This window comes from Triticum dicoccoides, chromosome 5B (genome assembly GCF_002162155.2).
Source record: "Triticum dicoccoides isolate Atlit2015 ecotype Zavitan chromosome 5B, WEW_v2.0, whole genome shotgun sequence".
NCBI lineage: Eukaryota > Viridiplantae > Streptophyta > Magnoliopsida > Poales > Poaceae > Triticum > Triticum dicoccoides.
In genome coordinates, this window is record NC_041389.1 from 348811887 (window position 1) to 348828161 (window position 16275).

Here is a 16275-nt window from a genome sequence, read left to right on the forward strand (position 1 = left end):
TGTGTGCGCCTGTGTCTCCGTTGTGCCGTATCATGGACGAGTGTAGCACGGTGTTCATCTATAAAAGAGAGGAACTTCGTTGAAAATGATCGTGCAAAAATCTATGTTATATTAAATAAACAAAGTATAATTCAGAAAATGGGTAGAATTGAGTTTTATTGTCTCTTGTTGTACACGCGCGGAGCCCCTTGTACGGGGGTATGCGGCTAGTAAGCCCTTGTATGTTTACGCCGGACTCGTCTAGCCATGTCCGGGGTCTGAACAACCTGTTTAGGTGCTTTGATTAGTGAAGCTGGTTTAGTGTGTGGCTGTCAAGGCTGCCGCACAGTCTTCCGCGCTTGAGGAACACTCGATATTTCCCCTTAATGAGATGATGCCTCACGGACCGGGCATTTTAAGCGTAAGGGATGCATAATGCGGTATTGCGTTAAAGCGGGCAAAAGCTTCGCGTCCCAGTAGTGCTTGATAGCTACTTGTAAATGGGGCGATGTGGAAGGTTAGCTTTTCACGGCGGAAGTTGTCGGGGGAGCCGAACATAACTTCTAACAGGAGAGAACCTGTACAATGGGTATCTGGGCCTGGCGTTACCCCTTGAAAGGAAGTGTTGCCATGGCAAATTTTTGTTGGGTTTATCCCCATTTTGCGGATTGTGTCCTGATATAGCAGGTTTAGACCACTGCCGCCGTCCATTAGGACTTGTGTAAAGTGGAGTCCGTCAATTATCGGATCTAATATCAAGGCAGTCCAGCCTGCGTTCCGGATACTTCTAGAGTAATCCTGATGGTCGAAGGTGGTTGGTTTTAACAACCAGCGGCGGGACTCCTCTGGGACAGGCCATATGGCGCGTATCTCTATAGGCGCCACTCTGTTTTTCCCTTTTGTCACGTGAAGTGAGTTTACTGTTTTGACTTCTTGTGGGAACTTCTTTTGTTCTTCGGTGCTCTGCTTGTGGGGTTCGTCATCGTCCTCGCTTGGTGTGTCGAGCCCCTTGTGTTCAGCATTGAGTTTGCCGGATTGCTTGAAGACCCAACAATCTCTGTGGGTATGGTTTGCAGGCTTCCCGGGAGTATTGTGGATTTGGCATATTTTGTCCAAGATTTTGTTTAGGTTAGATAGCTTGTCCCTGTTATCCTTGAGGGGCAGCTTTTTCTGATTCTGCCGAGAACTTTTGAATCCGGCGTTGACTGCCGTGCTCTTCAGGCTGTTTCCCTTGGTCCGGCGCTGGTCCTTGCTACGTCGCGGTTTCTCGTTTCCATCCCTAACTTCGGATGTACTTGGGTCGCTAGTACTGCTTCTTGCCAACCAGCTACCCTCTCCTGCGCAAAAGCGGGTCATGAGGCTTGTTAATGCGGCCATTGTTCTTGGCTTTTCTTGGCCGAGGTGTCTGGCAAGACATTCGTCTCGAACGCTGTGTTTGAAAGCTGCTAAGGCTTCGGCGTCCGGACAGTCGACTATCTGGTTCTTTTTAGTAAGAAATCTGTTCCAGAGTTTCCGGGCTGACTCTCCGGGTTGTTGAGTTATATGACTTAGATCGTCTGCACCTGGAGGTCGGACATAGGTCCCTTGAAAATTTGCCCGAAAAGCATCCTTGAGCTCTTCCCAACTTCCGATGGTGTTTTTGGGGAGGCTTTTAAGCCAATGCTGGGCTGGCCCTTTGAGCTTGAGGGGTAAGTATTTTATGGCGTGGAGGTCATCTCCTCTAGCCATGTGTATGTGGAGGATATAATCCTCAATCCAGACTCCAGGGTCTGTTGTTCCGTCGTATGCCTCTATGTTTACGGGCTTGAATCCCGCTGGAAATTCATGGTCCAGCACCTCATCAGTGAAACATAAGGGGTGTGCGGCACCCCTATATTTGGGTGTGCCGTGATGTTCTGATACTTGTTGCGTTGCATTGCTTACTAGAACTTGCTTTCTTGGCCCGTAGATAGATCTGGCTGGGCCATCTTTTTGATGCAAATCCTTGTGCGTATCGCGTGCCGGCTTGTGTGCGGTGCCATTTGCCGCTCTATGTTGGCCATGGGTTTGTTTATCCGACCTGGTGGCTTCCTTATTTTTTGATTGCGGGGGCTCTAAGGCCTCCTCATCAAATTCCGGCAGTAATTCTTGCTTCGGATAGCTCTTTGTGTGGCGACTGTCGCCGTATTTGTCTGGAGTGTTGAGTACTTTGCCCCATCTAATTCCGAGTGCATCTTCCGCTGTTTTGAGCTTCCGCTTCTGCTTTTTCAGGCTACACGCAGTGGCGACGAGCCTTTTGTGGAGGTTCTTCTGCTCCAGCAACTTGTCCGGCGTGAGGTCGTCCGGACTATTATCTTCGCCGGAGACGGGTTGTTCGGTTTGTTTACCCAAGTTGCCCTATTCGGACGGTTGCTCGATGGCATGTTCGTCATTCGCCGGTTCGCCCTGCTTTGTGGCTGGGTCTCTGTCGAGCTGGGGTTTGGAGCGGCGCTTACGCCGCCGCTTTGACTGCTTTTTGAGGGAATGATCCCTCGTTGCGTCCCTTTGTTCCTCGACGTCGTTTCTTTTAGGTGTGTCCACCATGTATACATCGTGAGATGAGGTGGTTGTCCAGTGCCCTATAGGCGCTGGTTCCTGTTCATCTCCTACATCGTCGTCCATACCATCGATGTCTTCAGAGTCGAAGTCAAGCATGTCGGTTAAATCATCGACAGTGGCTACGAAGTGGGTGGTGGGTGGGCTTTGAATTTCTTCGTCATCTGCATCCCATCCTTGCTGACCATAGTCCGGCCAGTGCTCTCCTGATAAAGAGAGAGACTTTAGTGAATTCAGAATGTCACTGAAGGGCGAGTGTTGAGAGATGTCCGCGGCGTCAAACTCCATGATTGGCGCCCAATCGGATTCGATTGGCAGGGGCGCGGAAGGTTCGGAGGCCGGGGAGGAGTCCGGCACCTTGGAGTTACGGGCTTCGCAGAGGACAAGGCTGGTGTTCGGCTCGATCGCCGTAGAGATTGCAGCCCCCGAGGCGGTGTCCAACCACCCACCCTCGATTGGTGCAGTCGGCTCTGAGCTAAGGGTCGGAGTGGACACTGGTGCGGCCTCCTGGGCACTGTTCGGCGGCAGAGCTAGATCATGCCCATCGTGACAGTGCGGCGCGCTCGGCTGTGGCTCGAACCCGTCGAAGATCAAGTCTCCGCGGATGTCATCCGTGTAGTTCAAACTTCCAAATCTGACCTGATGGCCAGGGGCGTAGCTTTCGATCTACTCCAGATGGCCAAGCGAATTGGCGCGCAGTGCAAAGCCGCCGAATACAGAGATCTGTCCGGGGAGAAAAGTCTCACCCTGGACCGCATCGTTGTTGATGATCGGAGGAGCCATCGGGCCTAAAAATGACGACACAAAGGAACTCTCAATGAAAGCACCAATGTCGGTGTCAAAACCGGCGGATCTCGGGTAGGGGCTCCCGAACTGTGCGTCTAGGTGGATGGTAATAGGAGACAAGGGACACGATGTTTTTACCTAGGTTCGGGCCCTCTCGATGGAGGTAAAAACCTACTCCTGCTTGATTAATATTGATGATATGGGTAGTACAAGAGTGGATCTACCACGAGATCAGAGAGGCTAAACCCTAAAAGCTAGCCTATGGTATGATTGTTGTTCGTCCTACGGACTAAAACCCTCCGGTTTATATAGACACCGGAGAGGGCTAGGGTTACACAGAGTCAGTTTCAATGGGAGGAGATCTACATATCCGTATCGCCAAGCTTGCCTTCCACACCAAGGAAAGTCCCATCCGGACACAGGACGAAGTCTTCAATCTTGTATCTTCATAGTCTAGGAATCCGGCCAAAGGTTATAGTCCGGTCATCCGGACACCCCCTAATCCAGGACTCCCTCAGCGGGGTTCGGTGATGTAGAACCACTCCTGTTGCCAGACCTTGACAGTCTCGATGAAAGCCCCTTTCGGTCATGTGGCATTGGGCAACTTTCTTACTGTGGCCCTGCCGCAGTCCACATGTTGTCCGTCGACCACCTTTGGCTTCACATTGAAGACTTTGAGCCACAGGCTGAAGTTTGGTGGGATGCCGAGTAGAGCCTCACACACGATGATGAATGCCAATATGTGGAGAAAATAATTCGGGGCTAGATCGTGGAAATCTAGCCCGTAGTAGAACATAAGGCCGCGGACGAAAGGGTGGAGTGGAAACCCCAACCCTCTGAGAAAGTGGAGGAGGAAGACAACCCTTTCGCCGGGCGTCGGGGTGGGGATGACTTGGTCCTTGTCGGGGAGCCTGTGCACAATGTTTGCAGCCAGGTACCCCGTGCTCCCCGTGACGGAGGATGCCTCCCACTTGCCCTTGGAGCCTGACCGGCCATGGCTTGAGAGGGTGGTGGCGGTGAGGAAGATGGGAGCTTTTTCGGGTGTTGGAGCTTGGGAGATTGGAAGGCAGAGGCTGGAAGAAGGCGTGGGGAAGAAAGGAGGAATCTTTTGCCCTGTTATAGGCGGTGAAAATGCCAACCCCCCCCCCCCCACTTAGGCCTTAAAATACACCTATTCCCAATGAGAGCATGCGCTAGGAGCGGTTGGGTTACCCAAATCCCATTGATAAGAATCCCATAATAAGTGGGCAGGATCTCTGTTTTGACAAGACGGGTGTCGGTGTCAAAACCCGCGGATCTCGGGTAGGGGGTCCCGAACTGTGCGTCTAGGCGGATGGTAACAGGAGACAAGGGACACGATGTTTTACCCAGGTTCGGGCCCTCTTGATGGAGGTAAAACCCTACGTCCTGCTTGATTAATATTGATGATGTGTGTTACAAGAGTAGATCTACCACGAGATCAAGGAGGCTAAACCCTAGAAGCTAGCCTATGGTATGATTGTTGTTCGTCCTATGGACTAAAGCCATCCGGTTTATATAGACACTGGAGAGGGCTAGGGTTACACAGAGTCGGTTACAATGGTAGGAGATCTACATATCCGTATCGCCAAGCTTGCCTTCCACGCCAAGGAAAGTCCCATCCGGACACGGGACGAAGTCTTCAATCTTGTATCTTCATAGTCTTGGAGTCAGGCCGATGATGATAGTTCGGCTATCTGGACACCCCCTAGTCCAGGACTCCCTCAGTAGCCCCCAAACCAGGCTTCAATGACGACGAGTCCGGCGCGTATGTTGTCTTCGGCGTTTGCAAGGTGGGTTCTCCTTCATGTTTCATGTGTTTGCCGGATAGTGTCCGGTTGCTTCATAAATGTTGCGCTCCTTGGCTTCTACGTCCAATAATGGCCTTCTTCCACGTGTCGTACGAATGCGAAAAGCCAGGGTATTTTTACGTTTTACCCCCTAGCTACGCGAATAAGCTGCCTATAAGAGAGGCGAGGATCCAGATCCAAATCACACCATCCTCCTTCCGCAAGTACTCATCGAGGCGCATCCGACAAAAAATCCATTCCAACATGGACAGTCGACGCGGCTCCTCTTCTCGCGCTCCCAGTCCTCAGCCAGGAGATTGGAGGAGATGCTCAGTCCCGCATAGCGAGTTAGTGACGCTCCAAGTAGAGGGATACCTTCCCCCAGCCTTTATGGTTCCGATTCGAGCTGGACTGGCCACCTACAAGGGTGGGAAGCAGGCGGAGAGTGTCCCCAGTCCCTCCAAAGGAGAGCGGGTATGCTTCGTCCCCTACTTAATAAGGGGACTCGGATTTCCTATACATCCGTTTCTCCGGGGGCTCCTGGAGTTTTATGGACTCCAACTTCACCACCTCACGCCCGCCTCCATTTTGCACATCGCGGGATTTGTAGCTCTTTGCGAGCTATTCTTGGGCATCAAGCCCCATTTTGCGCTGTGGAAGAGGCTGTTTTGCCTCGTGCCCCGTTCTTACGAGGGGTCGATATATCAAGTGGGCGGAGCCGAAATATGGCGCATCCCCGGGAACGGATATCTATCCGGAACCCTGAAGAAGGCGTCCGAAGACTGGCCTTCAGAGTGGTTCTATATGGAAGATGCCCCGCTGCCGGATCCAGTCCGGATCGGCCTCCCGGAGTTTAGAAATGCTCCTCCGAAGAAACGCCTGAGTTGGCGCCCACGGAGCCCTCAACAGGAAGATGACAGGAGCGTCCACTATCTGATGGGCCGGATACGGTTACTAGCCCATTCCGGATTAACCATGATTGGAGTCATGGCCACATGCATTATGCGAGGGGTGCAGCCGCTCCAATATAGGGGCCACCCCATGTGGGATTTCAACGAGGAGAATGACGCCACCCGTCATGGCCACACGGGCCGGGGTCAGACGCCGATCTGGTGAAGATCCTGTCCGGCTTGTACAAGGGGGAGAAGGAGGACTTCCTCCGCACGGATCCATTGAATGGATTCTCCATGAATAACCCTCGGAGCTGGGTAAGCGGACGCTTATATATCTGATCCGTGCTTTCAAAGATAAGTGTCTTACTTTATGATTTCGACGCAGCAACTGCGCCGGGATGTGGAGGGCATAGAAAGCCCAACTCCACAACCCGAGGATCCGGGAAGATCCCTTGATCCGGCCTCCGAAGAGGATCCGGACATAAAGGTGGATTTGATTGACGGGGTGTTCCACCAGCTCAGCATAGACAATGCTTTAGTTGCCATTACGGCTGACTACCCCGGTTTATGTCCGGCTTCCCAGGTGAGTACGACCGAAGTCCTGACATCGTTACTTTTTGAATGCTTATTCCTGACCACCGTGTACCAATGGTGCTTCGCAGGAGGTGCCTTTACAGCGGGAAGTCGAGCCCGCGGCGACTAACCAAACGAGGTCAGTGCAGCCTAGCAGGCGGAAGAGGAGTGCGGCGCGAATCGAAACGCCGCTGCAAAGGTATGGTGCACCGTTGTCTTTTAAGGGAAAGACTCCTGGGAGGTATATTAATGCTCATGATTCTTCCAGGAGAAAGAGCGCTCGTCGGACTGAGTCCGGAGAGGGTGCCAACCAAGCCTCCGCCAGCCAGGCTCGAACGCCTGGTCCGGAAGGGGAGGCAAGCGCAAGGCGCGAGCCGGATGCTCCTCCAACGGAGGATGCCGACAGGTTGTCCGCCACCAGGTCTGAGGTGGAGAGCACCATGAATCACAGGCGCCGTCGGACAGTTCTTCGTGACGCGTGTTTTCCCCAGAGGCGTTGAATGCCTTTAATGCGGGAGACACGCACCTCCGTGCTGCTCAAGATGGTTTAACCAGAGCCACGGAGCAGTATGTAAAAGACATACGGGCGAGGAATTTTAATAGTTATATATGCCAGTAGCCCCCGAGACTTAAAATAGTTAAACTAACTGATTTAAGGATCATTTGTAATGCAGGATCTTACCGAGAAGAATACCCACCTGTCCCAGGAGCTTCAAGAATGCAAGGCCCAACTTGAGGCCGCACTAGCCGCTGCCGGGGGAGCCACAGAGACCCCCTCTGGTAATTCATATTTTGAAAAGAGAAGTAGTTTATGAAGTGCGGCGTGTGTGTATAGTCTAACAATAATATTACAGAAGGTGCCGTACTAGATCCGGACAAGCAACAGCTGCTACGCCAGTTGAAGGCCGGCGAGAGGGTGCTTATGAGGGTGCAGCAGGAGAGGAACAAACTCCAAGATGCCAACACCCAGCTAGGCGAAGAACTAAAAGATGTTCGGGTCCAGCTGTCTAACTCCGTAAAGGAGAATCGGCGGCTTCGTCGCGGCATTTATAGTAAGTGCTTGAGCAAACTCTTTTGAAAAGAAGAGTTCGGCGAGGAAGTCGATTGACAGAAATGTGTCTGTAGGTGTGCTCATGGGTCGTCCAGCGGAGGAGATGCCTGGTTCCACGGGAGACCCTCTTTCCGAGCTGCTGCAACTACACGAACGTGTTCGGCAGGCGATGAGCGGCGTCGTTCAGGCCTTATGGCCTTCCGTCTCCCTACCTGAGGGCCTTGGAGGGCTTGCTGAGAAGCTTCAGGGAGTTCGGCGACATCTCCTTCTGTGGAAGATATCGGCCTGTCGTCAAGGCGTCAGGGAGGCCTGGGCCATGGTGAAGACACGGTACCCGAAGGCTGACCCAAACCACATGGCCGAGGTCGGACCTATGGGGCCTGATGGGAAGGAGATCCCTGTGAGCTTGATGTACGACCAAGTAGAGTTGGCCGCGAAATATTCCCACAGGACTGTAAATTAGACAACCTGTTAGATGGGATTGAAGAGGAGTACAATCAGTCAGCTTGACGATGTAATTTTAAAATGACATATAGAATGCCTTCTAGCCGGATTGTAGATCGTTTGTGTTTGCGGACCTTTTCGCTTCAACCTCGGGACCCAACAGTCCGAAGTGTGTCCGAACACCCTTACGGTTATAAAAGAACCGGGGCGTGCATGGAGACAAGGCGTAGGGGTCATAATTGCTTTATCAGACAAGTGCCCAACTAGCTATGTTATATTACATGGTTAGTAAGAAAGATCTTCCAGGGAGAATAGTTTCGTTAAGGGTTCCTTTCCCTGGGAGGCATGCCCTAAAGTGCATGTCCGGACTGCGAAAATAGCACAAAAAGCATCTGGGGGCAGATAAATAAGTAAGGAATAAATCATCTTTCAGGTCACCGACCGAATATTCCCTTAAGAACGCTAGCCTTCGGCTTCACCCAGTCTGAGGTACACATCCGGCTGACCCAACAGTAACAATCGCAGAGGTGCTCCCTTTACCTCCTAGCCGAACAATCAGGAACGTAGGGGTAAGCACAGGAGCTAGGCAACCTGGCTTGGCCAAAACTTAAGTCATATCGATGCATATAATGGTGATCAAAAGGTACATGCGGAAGTATGACACATGTGTTGGGCATGAAGCCCGTAGAAATAAGCTTTTGTTAAAGAAGCCCCCAGGTATAACGAGTGCGAGTAGCACATCGAGTGAGTGCGAACAAAGCGCAGATCAGCCCTCAAGGGGTTTGTACTGAAAGAGGGAGGAAAAAGAGGGAAAACAAAGACAGCGAAACAAATGAAAGGTGGACGGAGGAAGGAGACGAACCCTGAGTCCGGCGCTAGGCGTAAAATCTTCGGAGACGGGCTGCGTTCCATGGGTTTGGCTCGAGTCGGTTGTCAGATGCGTTGCATAGACGGTATGCACCGCCGGTAAGGACTTGGTCGATGATGAAGGGACCTTCCCATTTGGGCTTAAGTTTGTCCTTTTTCTTGTCCGGCAGGCGTAGAACTAGCTCGCCAACATTGTAAGTTTTGGCCCGTACTTCTCTGCTTTGATATCTTCGAGCCTGCTGTTGATAGAATGCGGAACGGGATTTTGCCACATCGCGCTCCTCCTCCAAAGCGTCCAAACTGTCCTGCCGATCCAACTCGGTTTCCCTTTCCTCGTACATGCGCACGCGAGGTGAGTCATGAATTATATCGCAGGGCAAAACTGCCTCAGCGCCGTATACCATAAAAAATGGTGTGAATCCGGTTGTGCGGTTTGGCATGGTCCGCAGCCCCCAGAGTACGGAGTCGAGCTCCTCTACCCAGTGCGTGTTAGATTCCGTGAGGGACCGCACTAATTTGGGTTTGATGCCTCTCATGATTAGACCATTTGCTCGTTCCACTTGACCGTTAGTTTAAGGGTGGTAGACTAAAGCGTAGTCGAGCTTGATGCCCATGTTTTTGCACCAGAGTTTAACCTCGTCGGCCGTGAAATTCGTGCCGTCATCAGTGATGATGCTGTGGGGGACGCCAAAACGGTGTACTACCCCAGATATGAAGTCTATCACAGGTCCGGATTCTGCCATTTTAACCGGCTTGGCCTCTATCCATTTGGTGAATTTGTCCACCATGACCAATAAGTATTTGTGCTTGTGGGTTCCCCCTTTAAGGGGTCCAACCATGTCAAGCCCCCAGACTGCAAACGGCCAAGTGATGGGTATAGTTTTGAGGGCGGTGGGTGGCATGTGGCTCTGATTAGCAAAGAGCTGGCAACCGACACATCGTTGGACTAAGTCCTGAGCATCTGCCTGGGCGGTCGGCCAATAAAATCCTGTACGGAAGGCCTTGCCTACAAGGGCCCGGGCGGCGACGTGGTGTCCGCCGATTCCGGTGTGAATTTCAGCCAGGAGATTTCACCCTTCCTCTTCGGAGATACACCTTTGAAGGACCCGGTTGTGCTTTTCTTATAAAGTTCTCCCTCATGGACCTTGTAGGCTTTAGATCGCCGAACTATGCAGCGGGCCTCATTTTGGTCTTCAGGAAGTTCCTGCCTGATTAAGTAGGCTAGGAATGGTTCCGTCCACGGGGCAATTACTGCCAGTATTTCGTGGGCTGAATCTGTTATTTCATTGGCTGAGCCACCGATTGTGTCAGAATGTTCTGTGTTAGGCGATGCAGTTGGTTCCGGATTGTTATTTCCGGACTCCTCTTCCCATAATACGGATGGCTTAAAGAGCCGCTCCAGGAAGATGTTTGAAGGGACGGCGTCGCATTTTGCGCCGATGCGTGCCAACACGTCTGCTGCCTGGTTATTATCCCGGGCTACATGGTGGAATTTGAGTCCTTCGAATCGGGCTGACATTTTTAGGACGGCGTTACGGTAGGCTGCCATTTTCGGATCCTTGGCATCAAAGTCTCCATTTACTTGGGATATTGCAAGGTTTGAATCCCCGCACACCACTAGGAGTTGAATACCCATGGAGATTGCCATCCGGAGGCCATGTAGAAGGGCCTCGTATTCGGCTGCATTGTTGGAGTCCGTGTACATTATTTGAAGCACGTATTGGACTATGTCTCCGGTTGGGGACGTCAAGACGATGCCAGCCCCCAAGCCAGCCAACATTTTGGAGCTGTCGAAATGCATGATTCAATTGGAGTATGCGCCGTACTCTTTAGGGAGTTCGGCTTCGGTCCATTCGGCGATGAAGTCAGCCAAAACTTGCGATTTTATAGCTCGCCGTGGTTTGTAGGTTATGTCAAATGGTAAGAGCTCAATGGCCCATTTTGCAATCCTGCCCGTCGCGTCGCGATTGTTTATAATATCGTTGAAAGGTACTTCGGAGGCCACCGTTATGGAACACTCTTGAAAGTAGTGTCGCAGCTTCCGGGATGCCATGAACACCGCATACGCTATCTTTTGATAATGTGGGTAACGAGACTTGCATGGAGTTAAGACAGTGGATACGTAGTACACTGGTTTTTGAAGAGGGAATTTGTGCCCTTCTGTTTCTCGTTCGACGACGAGTGCGGCGCTGACAACTTGATGTGTTGCCGCGATGTATAATAACATAGGTTCGCCCAGGTTGGGCGCGGTCAGGACCGGATTTGTTGCCAATACGGTCTTAATTTCTTCGAGTCGGGCTGCGGCAGCATCCGTCCATTCAAAGTGTTCGGTGCGCCGGAGGAGGCGATAGAGGGGCAGTGCCTTTTCTCCCAAACGGGAGATGAAGCGGCTTAGAGCCGCCATGCATCCAGTTAGTTTTTGTATTTGCTTGAGGTATTTTGGGATATCCAATTGTGACAGAGCTCGGATCTTGGCTGGGTTTGCTTCAATTCCTCTACCGGATACAATGAAGCCCAAGAGCTTTCCGGCTGGTACGCCGAAAACACATTTTTCTGGGTTGAGCTTAATGTCATATGCTCGGAGGTTGTCGAATGTCACCCTCAAGTCATCTACTAGAGTTTCGACGTGTTTGGTCTTGACGACCACATCGTCTACGTATGCCTCTACCGTCTTGCCTATCTGGGTAGCCAGACATGTCTGAATCATGTGCTGATACGTTGCGCCGGCGTTTTTGAGTCCGAAGGGCATTGTATTGAAGCAGAATGGTCCGTATGGAGTAATGAATGCTGTTGCGGCCTGGTCTTTTTCCGCCATCTTGATTTGATGGTATCCGAAGTATGCGTCAAGGAAGCACAATGAATCATGCCCTGCGGTAGCATCGATGATTTGGTCGATGCGAGGGAGAGGGAAAGGGTCCTTTGGACATGCCTTGTTAAGGTCTTTGAAATCGACACAAAGGCGCCAGGATTTGTCCTTTTTGGGTACCATTACTAGGTTGGCTAGCCAGTCCGGATGTTTTATATCTCTGATGAATCCGGCTTCTAAGAGCTTGGCTAGCTCCTCTCCCATTGCCTGTCTTTTGGGTTCGGAAAATCGCCGAAGAGCCTGTTTGACTGGCTTAAATCCTTTTAGGATATTTAGGCTGTGCTCTGCCAGCATGCGTGGGATTCCTGGCATGTCTGAAGGGTGCCAGGCGAAAATGTCCCAATTTTCCCAAAGGAATTCTCGTAGTGCGGCTTCTACATCAGGATTTAATTGTGCCCCAATGGAGGCCGTCTTTATGGGGTCCGTTGGATGGATCTAGAATTTGACTATTTCGTCTGCTGGTTTAAAAGAGGTGGACTTAGACCTATCGAGTGTCACATCGTCCCTATCCACCGTGGAGCGCAGCGCAGTGAGCTCTTCTGCCGCTAGGGCTTCGGATAATGCCTCTAGGGCCAGTGCGGCTGTCTTATTTTCAGCGCGGAGTGCTATATCTGGATCACTGACGAGAGTGATTATTCCATTGGGCCCGGGCATTTTGAGCTTCATGTACCCATAATGGGGTATAGCTTGGAAGATTGTGAATGCCTCTCGCCCTAACAAGGCGTGATATCCGCTGTCGAATGGGGCCACTTGGAACGTGACCTCTTCGGACCTGTAGTTGTCCGGCGAGCCGAACACTATGTCTAGTGTGATTTTTCTATGCAGCGTGCTTCTCGACTAGGGATTATTCCCCTGAAGGTTGTGCTGCTTCGCTCAATGCGGCTCCAGTCAATTTCCATTTTTTGAAGGGTTTCCTCGTAGATGAGGTTTAATCCGCTGCCGCCATCCATGAGTACCTTGGTAAGACGAAAGCCGTCCACTATCGGACTGAGGACCAATGCGGCTGGTGCTCGAGCTGTTCGTAATTTAGGTTCATCGCTGGCATTGAAGGTGATAGCCGTGTCGCTCCATGGATTTGTTGTTTCTACTTGGTAGACTTCGGCGAGGCTGCGGATTGTTCGCTTCCGCATGTTATTTGATGCGGAAGTCTCGAAGACTGTTAATACTGTACTGGTACTGCTGGGCTGGTTGCCCGGGGCTAGAAAGACTTCGCCACTTTTGGCCACCTGCCGTAGTATCCAACATGCTCGAAGGCTATGTGTTGGAGTGGCGCCCTCCGTACTATGGATTTTGCAGGGTCCGTTGAGCCATCCCTCCAGTACGGTTCCATGCCCTTTAGGGGTTTTTGCTTTTTGGTTTTTAATCCAGGTGCTTGAGTATGACGCACCCTTTTATTTCGGACTGCGGTTGTATTCAGGGCCGGATTGTCCCAAAACCTGCTTTCGGTTTTCCAGGCACTCTCCATCGCACAGTATTTTTGTACAATGGTCGCTAGGTCAGTGAAGCGTGTAACTTCACGAAGACTTATGGCGTTTATGATTCCCTTGTCCGTGCAATTGTTGCAGAAAATTGAAATCGTGCTTTCTTCACGGCAGTCCTTTATCCTGTTCATAACCAGGACGAATCTGGCCCAGTAATGATGTACTATTTCATTGGGCTCTTGCCGTATTTGAGATAGATCGCTTATCTTTGGGTGGGCGGGTGGAATTAAGTTCGGAACCCCGCCCGATCTGAGGCTCAAAGGCCAAGAAGTTTCCGGATTTGGAAGCTTGGTTTGTTGGATGCTTTCCAACAAATCTGGTCCGATGCCTGACTTTAGGTTCAGTATTTGATTGACGTCCGTCCCTCCGCGGGAATCCGGCATGGAGGGATCGGGAATCCGGACATAGCTGATTTTTAACATAGAAGAAGAGTTGCCGCATTGTTCCTCTACCACAACAACATGGTGGGTAGCCTGGGGAGAGTTAATTTCTCTCAGATCAGTTTTAAGCCCAATCTGGTCGTAGTCTGTAGCGACTCCCAAGGCGGCGATGCGATCCAAGAGCTCGTTTACGGAGGAGAGCTCCATCGGATCTAGCTGCTCGGCAAATTCCGAGCTGACGTGAAGATCGCTTTTGATGACCTGAGAGGTCATCGTCGGAGCGGTGGCCGAACGGGCGGTCATAAGAAAACCACCTAGCCGGATAGTTTGGCTGGCGGCCAAAGCTCCCTTGACGACGACGCCGTCTTTAAGGACGGGAAAAGGCATCCTTCCTGATTGCGACGGCACAGAGGAACTCTCAATGAAAGCACCAATGTCGGTGTCAAAACCGGCGGATCTCGGGTAGGGGGTCCCGAACTGTGCGTCTAGGCGGATGGTAATAGGAGACAAGGGACACGATGTTTTACCCAGGTTTGGGCCCTCTTGATGGAGGTAAAACCCTACGTCCTGCTTGATTAATATTGATGATGTGTGTTACAAGAGTAGATCTACCACGAGATCAAGGAGGCTAAACCCTAGAAGCTAGCCTATGGTATGATTGTTGTTCGTCCTACGGACTAAAGCCATCCGGTTTATATAGACACTGGAGAGGGCTAGGGTTACACAGAGTCGGTTACAATGGTAGGAGATCTACATATCCGTATCGCCAAGCTTGCCTTCCACGCCAAGGAAAGTCCCATCCGGACACGGGACAGAGTCTTCAATCTTGTATCTTCATAGTCTTGGAGTCCGGCCGATGATGATAGTTTGGCTATCCGGACACCCCCTAGTCCAGGACTCCCTCAACGGGCCAAGGGGGCTCGACCTTGAAACACTAAATGGGGAGTGTGAAAATGATTCAAAACACTGAAGAGTCAAGTTTGACACTTCGCCAAAAAAAGTTGTCAGTAAAGACACTATTCCAATTTTTATATTTTGCCTTCGCGGCTAAGGGTTGTGTTAATTATATAGAGTCAGATATAGTTCTTTTATAAGGGGAAGCTGATGCATGGTATTCAAGGAGAGGAACCCGCCTCGCAATGCCAAAGACAACCCGCATGCCGAACATGTCGTCATTGAAGATTGGTTAAGGGGCTACTGAGGGAGTCCTGGACTAAGGGGTCTTCGGGCAACCAGCCTATTCAATATGGGCTGGACTGATGGGTCATGAAGATAAAGGAAGAAGACTGCCTCCCGTGTCTGGTTAGGACTCTTGTATGCGTGAACGACATGATTAGGTGTTCAGATATGCTATTCCCTTTATCTGTAAATCGACTCTATACAACCCTAGGCCCCTCCAATGTCTATATAAACTGGAGGGTTTAGACCGGAGCGAGGAGGATAACATTGATAGGCTAGACAAGCTAGGGTTTGGCCATTACGATCTCGAGGTAGATCAACTCTTGTAACCCCTATACTCATCAAATACAATCAAGCAGAACTTAGGGTTTTACTTCCTTTAAGAGGGCCCGAACCTTGGTAAACATTGTGTCCTTCTGTCCATTAGCGAACGGGGGCCGCTAATAGAGCTGCTGCTCCTCCCCCCTACCCGAGATATGCCGGTTTTGACAACGATAGTAGTACTATTAAAGAAAAACCAAAAAGATTTCTCGTTCTTCTTTTTCTTGTTGGGAGCTTTCCCATGTAAATAGTTTTTCTCGTTCTTGTTTTACTTTCTTTAGAAAAATAAAAACTCCAAAAACATTTCAGTGTGTTACTTTGAAAATTTTCTTTTCTTTGGGGGTCGAGAGGAGAAACCACGATGAAAATGATGAGTGGCTCTCATATGCATTATTGATGATCTAACAAAGAGCCCATATTACCTTGTCTTCTCCTTTAAATAAATATTTGCAGATTCCAGCTTAGTCCAATGCATGTGCATTATTATTATTATTCACACCGTTTGGTCGTCCAAGTGAAAGGCAATAATGACGATGTATGATGAAATGATTGAGATGAAGAAAAGTTGGTATGAACTCAACCTATCTTGTTTTTGTAAATATGATTAGTTCATCGTTCCTGATTCAGCCCATTATGAATGAAACATGTTTGCAATGACAATTAGAGATTATAGTTACTCATGCCATGCTTAATTAGCTAGGAGTTTATAATGGTTTACCTTGCGTGCCAACATGCTTTAAAATGGTTGTGATGTAGTATGATAGGATGGTATCCTCCTTTGAATGATTCGAGTGGCTTGACTTGGCACATGTTCACGCATGTAGTTCAAACAAAATCAACATAGCCTCCATGATATTTATGTTCATGGTGATTTATACCCTACTCATGCTTGCACTCAACGTTGGTTAATCTCAATGCATGTTTATGACTGTTGTTGCGCTCTAGTTGGTCGCTTCCCAGTCTTTTCTAGCCTTCACTTGTACTAAGTGGGAATACTGCTTATGCATCCACTTCCATAAACCCAAAGTTGTTCCAAATGAGTCCACCATACCTACCTATATGCGGTATTTATC